This window comes from Triticum dicoccoides, chromosome 2A (genome assembly GCF_002162155.2).
Source record: "Triticum dicoccoides isolate Atlit2015 ecotype Zavitan chromosome 2A, WEW_v2.0, whole genome shotgun sequence".
Classification (NCBI taxonomy): Eukaryota; Viridiplantae; Streptophyta; class Magnoliopsida; order Poales; family Poaceae; genus Triticum; species Triticum dicoccoides.
In genome coordinates, this window is record NC_041382.1 from 721,162,458 (window position 1) to 721,176,539 (window position 14,082).

Sequence of the window (14,082 nt, forward strand, 5' to 3'; positions counted from 1 at the left end):
GTCATAGGAACCACCGTACTGTTAAGTGGGGTCCAAGAGAACCACTCAGAATGACTGAAGTGATGCCTAAACCAAAAACCTATGTCTTCGAGTGAAGACTATGAGAGCGAGTCTTGTCCAGAGTTGGACAAGTCAGCTTTGCTTGTAGCCCAAGTAAAGTTGCCATGTGAGTTTGAAATCTGACTGTTGGGACACGTGTCAGTTCCTTAGTGACCCAGGGTCATTTCGGACAAATCAGGTCGGGTTGCCAAGTGGCTATAAATAGCCCACCCCCTACAACCATAAACGGTTGGCTGCTCAGATTGAAAGTACGGCTTTTGTCGTTTGAGAGCAACCCACCTCGAAGCCTTTGAGAGAGAATTCCCTGCGAGGATAAAGTCCTAACCACCAGAGCCAGAGAGAATTGGGCATCACTTAAATCTTCTTGTCTGTGTGATCTGAAGACTTATTACACTTGAGGACTATGCATCCTCCAGCCAGTTAGGCGTCGCGTTCTGAGCATCCAAGAGACATTGTGGATTGCCGGTGAACGAAGTCTGTGAAGGTTTGGGAGTCTACCTTGAAGACTTACCAGAGTGATTGGGCGAGGTCTATGTGACCTTAGCTCAAGGAGAATACGGTGAGGACTGGGTGTCCTGAGCTACGTGTTCAGGACTAGGTGTCCGGGACTGTGTGTCCTAAGGTTTAAATACCTAGCCGCTCCAACCAGACGTACAGTTGTCACAGCAACTGGAACTGGTCCAACAAATCATTGTCTTCAACGAGTCACTGGTTTCATCTTCACTTCACGTTACTTACTGTTACTCCTTATGAAGTCATTGTATGTTTGCTCTATCATTTGTCTTCACTGAGTGACTGCGTGTTCTGTTTGGCTTCACAATATCTTCCTACCTGATCCTTACTACCTAGCTGCTATTAGTCTTTGTGCTTTCACTTCATTGAATACTTGACTATGGTTTGCCTAGTGTAGCCTACCTTCCGCTGCATGGTAATAGGTTTAATTTTATCGTTTGTCTTCAAAACTCCCATGTTCTGAAGACTTTCATAAAAATCGCCTATTCACCCCCTCTAGTCAATATAACGCACTTTCAATTGGTATCAGAGCAAGGTGCTCCCTTGTTCTGTGTGATTCGGTTTAACCACCTGGAGTTTTAGCTATGTCGACTACAGGGATAATTAAAGTCTCCACTGCGTGCCCCGTCTTCGATGGAGCTGAATATCCCTACTGGAAGAATAAGATGCGTATGCATCTTGAAGCCATTGACGTCGACCTATGGTATGTCGTCGAAAACGGCGTTCCCAAGGCTGGAGAAGGTGTCACTGCTGCTGATGTCAAGAAATTCGTTCAACTAGACTCTACTGCCAAGAATATCATCTGTGGTCATCTGACCAAAGGACAGTATGGCCGTGTGAGTGCTTTGAAGACATCCAAGTTGGTCTGGGACTGGCTTTCCAAGGTCAATGAAGGCATCTCAACCCAGAGAGATCAGAGAATCAGTGTCCTTCGCAACCTCTTCAACCGCTTCAAGCAAAATGACAATGAGAATGTCCAGCACACATTTGACCGACTCACTGACATCACAAATGAGCTTCAAGCCCTCGGTGCCACTGAGATTACTAAACACGAAGTCGTCAAGACGCTGCTGAGATCACTTGATAGTTCGTTTAACATCCTGGCCCTAATGATTCAAGAACGTCCTGATTTCAAGACACTCGATCCGTCTGACATACTTGAGAGGCTCAACACACATGAGTTTCAGCTTTCGGAGAAAAGAGAGATCTACGGTCCAAACTATGGGCGAACTCGTGCCTTGAAGGCAAAAGTTGTCTCCTCATCTGAAGAAGAATCTGAAAGCAGTTCTGATGACCCTGAAGACATTGGAAGGGAACTTGCTATGCTTGTCAAGAAGTTCCAAAAATTCACCAAGAAGAAAGGCTTCAGAAAGTCTTCCCGATCAAGTTCAAGGAATGATGAAGCTCCTGCTCATGACTACAAGAAGAAAACATGTCACAAGTGCAAGAAACTTGGCCACTTCATCTCTGAGTGTCCACAGTGGGACAATGAGAACAAAAAGAAGAAGAAGAGCAAGGAATATGACTCTGACGACAAGAAGAAGAAGAAGAAATACTCAAAGTCTTCTTCCAAGTCTTCCTCAAAGTCTTCATCACACAAGAAGAGCTCATCTGGCAAGGCACGTGCGTTTGTTGGCAAGGAAATGGATTCAGAGGAGGAGTCTGTTTCTGAGGAGGAATCCGACTCAGGCGTCGCAAGTCTGGCTACAACATACGTTGCCAAGTCCATCTTCAACACTAAAGACAATGACTTCATCATCGACACCGATGCAAATGACAAGGACTACTCCGCTTCTACCTACTGCTTCATGGCACGCGGTGCCAAGGTAAACACATGCACTACTCACTATCAAACATCTAGTGACGATGACTCTGATTGTGGTTCAAAACCTAGCTACAAAACACTTGCTAAAATTGCAACTGAACAACAGAAAGCTATGGAACATATTCAAAAACTGTTAGACAGAAGCGATGATCTGTTGGGTGCTGAAATGACTCGATCTGAATCCTTAATTGAAGACATAAAAAATCTTCACGTTAAGTATCAGGAACTTGAAAGTCGTCATGAAACTCTCTCAACAACTCATGAAAAGCTTTCCTATGATTATCTTCAAAGGAAGCAAGATCTTGAGAAATTGAGAGCGGTTCATGAAGATCTTCAAATGGAAAACGAGTCACTTCGCGCCAAACAGATCAGTCCCGCTCGGGAAGGATTTGAACCACCATGTCTTAAATGCATTCAGCGTGATAATGCTACTTCTGTTGCTGAATGTTCTACTGCTACTGCTGTTGCAATATCTTCAACTGTTGATGCGGTAACTAACCCCTCTGCTGAGGATACCACCGCTATTGCTGATGAGAATGCTAGGTTGAAGACATTGCTTGAAACAGGGATGTACAAAAGTCTTAAAGGGCATCAGACGCTATGTGATGTCCTGAAAAAGCAGATTCTGAACCGAAACCCTAGGAAAGAGGGTGTAGGGTTCATAAGGAAAATGAATGCAGATGGCTCTTACTGGAAACCTGAGCAGTACCCCAAAACCATGTGGGTTGCTGCAAAGGAACCTTCAGCAGATCCATCCAATCTATCTGGCTTCACTTGTGCTAACCCCATTATCATTGATGAATCCTTTGATGCAAACTATATACTGTTTAAGAATCAGAATGGTGAAGTGTTTGCCAGGTTCATTGGTACTAACTGCAGGAATGGACCGCCTATGAAGAAGATCTGGGTTCCGAAAAGGTGTCTGGAGAGTCTTCCTGTGAATGTCATCATGACACCTCACGTGAAGAAGACAAACCTCAGACCAAAGGCTTCATACGGTCCAAAGGCTTCATACAGACAGAGGACTCACCTGAGTCGCACTAACGCAAATGTTTTGCAGGAAAATCATACTCAGGCATATGAATATGAGAGCGGTTCATCAAACCGCCATGTTCATAAGACCAAGAACTATTCTGCTTATTCTTATGAGTACTATTGTCCGCCTGCAAGACTGTTTGCTAAGGCTTCAAAGCCAAAATTCTCAGATGCTGCACTTAGACTTATTGCTTCTAAGCCACCCTTGAAGATGTGGGTGGTTAAGAAGGCTTAACTCTCTTTTGCAGGGAAAGGTCTCCAGCAGAAAACCAAAATCGTCTGACGCTATTGCTGGGGACCTTAAACATCTTGTAGGGCGCAAGATCAAATGCCCAAATGGTCTTACTATGTACTTCGTACCTGAATCGCTTGCTACTCTCCCTATTAGTCCTAACCTGGATCTAAGCTTTCATAACCCACTGGTTCGTCAAATGTTTTTGCTTCACAATGCTCTTGGTGAAGCCTATCCCCCTAACTGCACTATAGGGTACGACACCAGCGTCTTCAGAATGGATTATTGACAGTGGGTGTACAAATCACATGACTGGCAAAAGAAGTCTTCTTATGGACTCAACCTTACGTCCATCCGACAAGAGCCACATCACATTTGCTGACACTGGTAAAAGTAAGGTATTGGGTCTAGGTAGAGTTGCAATCTCAAGGGATCAACACATGGATAAAGTCATGCTTGTTGAATCCCTTGGCTTCAACTTAATGTCTGTCTCAATGCTTTGCAATTTGAACATGATCGTAATGTTTGGAAAATATCCTTGCCTTGTACTAATGGAATCTGACAAGTCTCTAGTGTTTGAAGGGTATCAAAAAGATGATTTGTACGTGGTAGATTTCTCAGCAGGGCCACAGCTTGCAGTATGTCTTCTAGCAAAGGCTTCAGAATGCTGGCTCTGGCATCGGAGGCTTGGACATGCTGGCATGAGGAACCTCCACACCCTTGCGAAGAAGAAGCATGTCATAGGCATCGAGGGCGTCAAGTTCAAGAAAGACCACTTGTGCGGTGCCTGTGAAGCAGGGAAGATGACGAGGGCCAAACATCCCTCGAAGACAATCATGACTACTACTCAACCCTTCGAACTGCTTCACATGGATCTTTTCGGTCCCACTCATTACTCAACTCTAACTACTACTGCTTGCCTCTATGGCTTCGTTATTGTTGATGATTATTCTAGATATACTTGGGTGCACATAATCCTTTACAAGACTGAAGTGCAGGATGTCTTCAGACGCTTCGCCAATCGAGCTATGAACAATTTTGGCGCCAAGATAAAGCACATCAGAAGTGACAATGGCACTGAATTCAAGAACACTGGCCTTGATACATATCTTGATACCTTGGGCATCACACATGAATTCTCAGCCCCGTACACGCCACAGCAGAATGGAGTCGTCGAACGCAAGAACATAACACTAATTGAGATGGCCAGAACGATGCTAGAGGAATACAAGACCCCAAGAAAATTCTGGCCCGAAGCCGTTGATACTGCATGCCATACAATCAATCGTGTTTATCTTCACAAGCTACTGAACAAGACATCTTATGAGCTCCTTACTGGCAAAAATCCAAATGTCGGTTACTTCAGAGTATTTGGCGCAAGGTGCTGGATCAAGGACCCACATCACACCTCAAAATTTGCACCAAAAGCACATGAGGGTTTTATGCTTGGATATGGAAAGGATTCGCACTCCTACAGAGTCTTCAATCTCTTTTATTACAAAGTGGTTGAAACAGTGGATGTGCGGTTCGATGAGACCAACGGTTCACAAAGAGAGCAGCTGCCAAGTGTGCTAGATGAAGTTCCATCCAATGAATAAATCAAGCTAATGGGAACTGGAGAAATTATACCTTCTGAAGCTCATCCTGAAGAAGAACTTATCATTTCAGCACCCGATCAACATGAAGACAATGCTCAGCCTGAAGACATTCCTTCCAACAACGACAATGAACAGCAAGAGCAAAGTCTTCGCCCTATGCATCCTCGCGTTGCCAATGAAGTGCAGATTGAAAGAATAATTGATAGCATCAATGCACTTGGTTCACTCACTCGTTCAAGGGCAACTCAGCTAGCAAATTTCTGTGGGCACTTCGCATTCGTCTCAATATCAGAACCCAAGAAAGTTGAAGAAGCCTTCATGGAACCTGAATGGATTCAAGCTATGCAAGAAGAGCTTCAACAGTTTGAGCTGAATAATGTATGGGAACTCGTTAAGCATCCTGATCCACGGAAGCACAATATAATAGGCACCAAATGGATATACCGCAACAAGCAAGATGAGCATGGTCAAGTTGTCAGAAACAAAGCTCGTCTCGTTGCTCAAGGATATACTCAAGTGGAAGGCATTGACTTCGATGAAACATTTGCTCCTGTGGCTAGACTTGAAGCCATACGCATACTACTGGCCTATGAAAATCATCATAACATACTTCTATATCAAATGGATGTGAAGAGTGCCTTTCTCAATGGCAAGATTGAAGAAGAAGTGTATGTTGCACAACCGCCTGGCTTTGAAAAATCCAAAACATCCTGACATGGTATACAAGCTCAACAAGGCACTGTATGGCCTCAAACAAGCCCCTAGGGCCTGGTATGACACACTCAAATACTTCCTGAAGAGCAAAGGCTTCATACCTGGTTCCCTAGATCCCACTCTTTTCATGAAGACATATGATGATGAACTGTTTGTGTGCCAAATATATGTGGATGACATTATCTTCGGCTGCACCAATCAGAAGTATAGTGAAGAGTTTGGATATGTGATACAAGAGCAATATCAGATGTCCATGATGGGGGAGCTGAAGTTCTTCCTTGGTCTTCAAATACGACAACAACGCAATGGCATCTTCATATCTCAAGAGAAGTATCTCAAAGATCGCCTGAAGAAGTTCGGTATGCAAGACTGCAAAGGCTTCACAACACCAATGCTAGCCAAACATCATCTAGATCCTGACGACAATGGTAAAGAGTTCAATCAAAAGGTATACCGCTCCATGATTGGTTCTTTACTTTATCTATGTGCATCTAGGCCAGATATTATGCTTAGTGTTTGCATGTGTGCTCGATTTCAAGCGGCACCAAAGGAGTCGCATCACTTAGCTGTGAAGCGAATTCTTCGATATTTGGCTCACACCCCAACTCTAGGATTATGGTATCCAAAGGGATCAGAGTTTGATCTGGTTGGATTCTCGGATGCTGATTATGCTGGTGACAAAGTTGATCGCAAGTCTACATCAGGCACATGTCACTTTCTGGGACGATCACTTGTATGTTGGTCTTCAAAGAAGCAGAACTATGTATCTCTCTCCACTGCTGAATCTGAATACATTGCTGCTGGATCTTGCTGCGCTCAGCTTCTGTGGATGAAGCAAACACTCAAGGACTATGGCATTCATCTGAAGCAAGTGCCACTTTACTGCGACAACGAAAGCGCCATCAAGATTGCCAACAACCCAGTTCAGCACTCGAAGACAAAGCACATTGAAATTCGTCATCACTTTCTCAGAGATCATGTTGTGAAGGAAGACATTGATATCATACACGTCAACACTGAAGAGCAATTGGCAGATATCTTCACCAAGCCCTTGGATGAGAAGAGGTATTGCAAGTTACGGTGTGAGCTAAATATCCTGGAATCCTCAAATGTCCTGTGATCAGGCACACATCCTAACCCATATGCATATTGATGACTTAGATGTGCAACACACGAAGTGAAGTATATCTTCAATCAATGAAGACATACATTCTAAGTGTGAATACATTAATGTGGAATTTGACTTTGGAGTGCCATGATAATTGTGCGCCGTGTCTGGGTCTAATACTTCCTATACGGTGGGTAACACCACCACCAAACGTTCTATTTTGAAGTGTTTCACTCATGGCATTACCTTGCAATGTCTTCACATTTGGTTTGGCTTCAAACTCAACAGATTTTCATGATTATCTTCACTATGTTGATTATATATATATATATGCTAGTGTTCTGTCCTCTACAGCATTCACTTATAGCTATGTCTTCGTGTTGAATCTTTTGAACTAAGTGAATGTGATCGGACCCCAACTTCTCTATGCTTTCTATCTCAAACTCTATCTCTCCAAGTCATATGCATTCTATTGAAACTGTCGAATATCTTCTCTGCGTCCTTGTCAGCAGAAGATACAGAGACAACCATTAAGTCCGTTTTCAATGCTCATTCCTCCACATGAAATCCGGAGAAGTAGGAACGACCACCCGACAATCCAGGCGTGCGTGGGACGTGGAACAAACCCCAAAATTCCGCATACTGGCCACGTGTTCCTCAGATGCGAATCGCCAGGGGCACCTGTGTAATAGCACAGTGCCGCCCCTGTGCCTATAAATACACACTCACAGCGGTCATTATCTCTTCTTCCACCCTCGCACGAACCCTAGCGCCACCGCTAGCTCTCGACGACGCCGGCGATGAAGCGCTTCGCTGCCGCAACCTCTCTGACACCGTCTTCACGCTGACCGCGGACATGGTCCTCTCCGCCGTCGCCGTAGGTGTCCTCCGTCGCCAAGTTGGGGCACGGAAGAGTGAACTGCTCGGCCTCATCTCCCACTCTGCCTAGCAGTTCTCAGTGTGGTAAATAAAACTCCCTTTTTACAGCACCATTGATCCTATTGATCTGTCACTTTCTACCACAAGCAGTTTCTGTTCACACAAGCTAGATCTCTCTCATACTGCATCACATAACATGCCTAGTATATTCACTTGTGCTTTACAAAGTAGTTAGATTCCTCACTTGTACTGATCTGTGGGTTCGTACAAATCTGGAACCAAATTCTTATCTATGAGTGAATGTCTTCGCACGATGAGGTCAATGTCTTCTAAACTGATTTATCTTCAAAATCTTCTGAGAAGGCATATGACCTCTTCCCCTTCCCTCGCACCTTAATGCTGTCACAGGTACATGTCCGTGGGAGAATCCTTTGGTTCTCATAGTCTGCATTCATTTGCAGAATTCTTACAGCATCACATAAATTCTCCTGAAGCCAGTTCCTGTTGGTCCAGCAAGAGAAAGCCTTTGAAGCCGTTGAACGTCTTGAAGCCTTTCAAGTTAAAGTTTATGGCCTCAGAGAAAGCAGCAAGGAAGGGGGCAGACAACGTCGTGGCGGAACATCCAGAGATTTGCCTGATGAACTCGTAGAAATGTATAAGACAGATCCTGAAGAGGATTATAGTCAGCGCAAGACCCGAATCCAATGGATTCGACGCTATTGGGCAGAACAATGGTTCAAATACCGCTTCACAACCCAAGAGTATGCTGAGAAAAGTGCCATCAAAAGACCGTGGGGAGACATCTTATACAAGAATCTTCTACCCAGGTCCAGAGATGAAGCTATTGCCCAAAGCTTCTATCCATGCATGGTTCGTGGGCCACAGCCTGAAGATGCACATCCGTCGTCACTACTCTGGTGTCGTGACGACAATCTGTTCAAGCGCAACTTCCAGTTTGCCCAAAACTCAGCGAAGCAGAACAAGAAGAAATTTGGGTTAGACTTCAACCCTGGTCCCTCAGCACCAAGGGCAGATGGCACATGAGAAGCAAAACCCAATGTCATCGGTCCTTTCGCCAACCTTGAAGGCCTCATCACCTACATCATGGTTCAAGGGACTGCAGTGAATGAGCCTGCGGCTGACACTGAGTCTGATGACGCGCCTGCAGTGCCGAAGCCAAAGCAGTTGAAGAAGCCAAAAGCTTTAAAGCCAACCCCTTCACCAAAAATCTCAAGGGCGAAGCAATTGGCAACTGCACCTCCTGAAGACAGTGTGCAGTCTGAAGATTTATCACGCGTCTCCAAGCCCCAGAAGGCCAAGATACCTCTGTCTCACACTGGCAAAGAGCTAACAGCTGCTGCCATCCTGCGCAATGACGACATTGATCTGTCAAGTGATGAAGATCTTGCAGATGACGCTCTTGAGCAACTCATCAAGAGCAAAGAAGAAGTAGAAATCTTCAATGATCTGCCTCTCTTTGATGTCACCATCATCCACAACTTCATTGACGAGTGGTTTGACACGCCAAACATCAGCTTTGAAGATCTGCAGCTACCTATTGGCCTCAGTGTCGCCTTCCAAGGCGCCATTGCTTCAGAACTTGCTATTGCCCAGCGCATTGTTGAACTGAAGCAGAAGATTGACTATGAAAAGGCTCAGTTTAAGAAGCATATGGCCAAGCTCAGCGTGCAAGAAGTGAAGAACTTCAAGACAATGATGCACGAGCTCAAGGAAGCCTTTGTGAAGAAGCGTGCAGAAGCTCAGGGTTCGCATGAGCGCATGAAGACTCTGGCTGACAGATGTGTGCAAGCCTATAATGAGGCTGAGAAGCGCAAAGCACTTGGGCGTCCTGGCATCGACCCCAGGATGGCCGCAAAGAAGAAGAAGAAGCCTGCTACGGCTGAATCTGATGCACCAAGGCAAGAAGCAATTCCGATTGTCTTCCCAACAAGAATGACTGGCTCGAAGCCAAAGAGCCGGTCAATAGCTTCAGAGCTCAAGAAGACGAGAACTGCTGAGGCTGAAGCCAGGAAGAGGAAACACTCTGAAGCCTCTCCTACTGCCCCACCAAGAAAAAGAGAAAGACCAAGAAAGCTCGGGCTGCTCCCATAGAGCCCTTGTGAAAGTGCGTTATATCGACTAGAGGGGGGGTGAATAGGCGATTTTTATGAAAGTCTTCAAAACGTGAGAGTTATGAAGACAAACAGTGAAGATTTTGCCTATTACTAAGCAGCGGAAGTTAGATTACACTAGGCAAGCCATGGTCAAGTATTCAATAGAGTGAAAGCACGAAGACAAACAGCTGCAGTGTAATAAGGATCAGGTAGGAAGAAGTTATGAAGCCAAACAGATCATACATTCACGTTGTGAAGACAAAAGATAGAGCAAGCATGCAATGGCTTCACAATGAGTAACAGTAAGAAAAAGGAAGTGAAGATGAAACCAGTGACTCGTTGAAGACAATGATATGTTGGACCAGTTCCAGTTGCTGTGACAACTGTACGTCTGGTTGGAGCGGCTAGGTATTTAAACCTTAGGACACACAGTCCCGGACACCCAGTCCTGAACACACAGTTCAGGACACCAAGTCCTCACCGTATTCTCCTTGAGCTAAGGTCACTTAGTCCTCGCCCAATCACTCTGGTAAGTCTTCAAGGTAGACTCCCAAACCTTCACAAACTTCGTTCACTGGCAATCCACAATGTCTCTTGGATGCTCTGAACGCGACGCCTAACCGTCTGGAGGATTCACAGTCCTCAAGTGTAATAAGTCTTCAGATCACACAGACAAGAAGACTTAAGTGATGCCCAATTTACTCTGGCTTTGGGTGGTTAGGGTTTTTCTCCTCGCTAGGAATTTTCTCTCAAAGGCTTCGAGGTGGGTTGCTCTCAAACGACAAAAGCCGTGCACTGAAATCTGAGGAGCCAGCCGTTTATGGTTGTAGGGGGTGGGCTATTTATAGCCACTTGGCAACCCGACCTGATTTGTCCGAAATGACCCTGGGTCACTAAGGAACTGACACGTGTCTCAACGTCAGATTTCAAACTCTCATGGCAACTTTACTTGGGCTACAAGCAAAGCTGACTTGTCCGGCTCTGGACAAGATTCGCTCTCATTGTCTTCACTCGAAGACATAAGTTTTTGATTTAGGCATCACTTCAGTCATTCTGACTGGTTCTCCTGGACCCCACTTAACAGTGCGGTGGTTCCTATGACTCAACACAAAAGAAAAAGAACTACGAAAGATCTAAATCTCCGAGCTCCATAGGCTTCAAAACGTGTCTTCTTTTGTCATAGTCTTCAATGTGAATATCTTCATATACCACCTTTGTCTTCAATGTCTTCATACATTTTTAGGGGTCATCTCTGGTAGTAAAACCGAATCAATGAGGGACTTCTACCTGTTTTATCCTGCAATTCTCACAAACACATTAGTCCCTCAACTAGGTTTGTCGTCAATACTCCAAAACCAACTAGGGGTGGCACTAGATGCACTTACAATCTCCCCCTTTTTGGTGATTGATGACAAACTAGTTGAAGTTTTCAACAGGGAATATAGTCTGTGAAATTGTAAAGGATAAGGAATTGTCTTCATAAGTTGCAAGGGCTCCCCCTGAAGATGTGCATATAAGTTAATTTGCTTTCGAAATGCAAATGCACATGGAAGGTTGTACTTGTGGAGATCCACTTCAGCTTATGATGACAATCCACTATGCATGTGAAAGTATATGAAGATAATGACATGCATAATGGAAAATGGACGTCTGCAGAATGAGATAAGTGCGGAATTTATCGTCGCACATGCGGAATCTATCTTCGCAAACAGGGTGGCAAACGAGTAGCAGACGACCATCGAGTCTTAGTGTTACAACTCAAAAAATCTTCACGTTAAGTATCAGGAACTTGAAAGTCATCATGAAACTCTCTCAACAACTCATGAAAAGCTTTCCTATGATTATCTTCAAAGGAAGCAAGATCTTGAGAAATTGAGAGCGGTTCATGAAGATCTTCAAACGGAAAACGAGTCACTTCGCGCCAAACAGATCAGTCCCGCTCGGGAAGGATTTTAACCACCATGTCTTAAATGCATTGAGCGTGATAATGCTACTTCTGTTGCTGAATGTTCTACTGCTACTGCTGTTGCAATATCTTCAACTGTTGATGCGGTAACTAACCCCTCTGCTGAGGATACCACCGCTATTGCTGATGAGAATGCTAGGTTGAAGACATTGCTTGAAACAGGGATGTACAAAAGTCTTAAAGGGCATCAGACGCTATGTGATGTCCTGAAAAAGCAGATTCTGAACCGAAACCCTAGGAAAGAGGGTGTAGGGTTCATAAGGAAATTGAATGCAGATGGCTCTTACTGGAAACCTGAGCAGTACCCCAAAACCATGTGGGTTGCTGCGAAGGAACCTTCAGCAGATCCATCCAATCTATCTGGCTTCACTTGTGCTAACCCCATTATCATTGATGAATCCTTTGATGCAAACTATATACTGTTTAAGAATCAGAATGGTGAAGTGTTTGCCAGGTACATTGGTACTAACTACAGGAATGGACCGCCTATGAAGAAGATCTGGGTTCCGAAAAGGTGTCTGGAGAGTCTTCCTGTGAATGTCATCATGACACCTCACGTGAAGAAGACAAACCTCAGACCAAAGGCTTCATACGGTCCAAAGGCTTCATACAGACAGAGGACTCACCTGAGTCGCACTAACGCAAATGTTTTGCAGGAAAATCATACTCAGGCATATGAATATGAGAGCGGTTCATCAAACCGCCATGTTCATAAGACCAAGAACTATTCTGCTTATTCTTATGAGTACTATTGTCCGCCTGCAAGACTGTTTGATAAGGCTTCAAAGCCAAAATTCTCAGATGCTGCACTTAGACTTATTGCTTCTAAGCCACCCTTGAAGATGTGGGTGGTTAAGAAGGCTTAACTCTCTTTTGCAGGGAAAGGTCTCCAGCAGAAAACCAAAATCGTCTGACGCTATTGCTGGGGACCTTAAACATCTTGTAGGGCGCAAGATCAAATGCCCAAATGGTCTTACTATGTACTTCGTACCTGAATCACTTGCTACTCTCCCTATTAGTCCTAACCTGGATCTAAGCTTTCATAACCCACTGGTTCGTCAAATGTTTTTGCTTCACAATGCTCTTGGTGAAGCCTATCCCCCTAACTGCACTGTAGGGTACGACACCAGCGTCTTCAGAATGGATTATTGACAATGGGTGTACAAATCACATGACTGGCAACAGAAGTCTTCTTATGGACTCAACCTTACGTCCATCCGACAAGAGCCACATCACATTTGCTGACACTGGTAAAAGTAAGGTATTGGGTCTAGGTAGAGTTGCAATCTCAAGGGATCAACACATGGATAAAGTCATGCTTGTTGAATCCCTTGGCTTCAACTTAATGTCTGTCTCAATGCTTTGCGATTTGAACATGATCGTAATGTTTGGAAAATATCCTTGCCTTGTACTAATGGAATCTGACAAGTCTCTAGTGTTTGAAGGGTATCTAAAAGATGATTTGTACGTGGTAGATTTCTCAGCAGGGCCACAACTTGCAGTATGTCTTCTAGCAAAGGCTTTAGAATGCTGGCTCTGGCATCGGAGGCTTGGACATGCTGGCATGAGGAACCTCCACACCCTTGCGAAGAAGAAGCATGTCATAGGCATCGAGGGCGTCAAGTTCAAGAAAGACCACTTATGCGGTGCCTGTGAACCAGGGAAGATGACAAGGGCCAAACATCCCTCGAAGACAATCATGACTACTACTCAACCCTTCGAACTGCTTCACATGGATCTTTTCGGTCCCACTCATTACTCAACTCTAACTACTACTGCTTGCCTCTATGGCTTCGTTATTGTTGATGATTATTCTAGATATACTTGGGTGCACATAATCCTTTACAAGACTGAAGTGCAGGATGTCTTCAGACGCTTCGCCAATCGAGCTATGAACAATTTTGGCGCCAAGATAAAGCACATCAGAAGTGACAATGGCACTGAATTCAAGAACACTGGCCTTGATACATATCTTGATACCTTGGGCATCACACATGAATTCTCAGCCCCGTACACGCCACAGCAGAATGGCATCGTC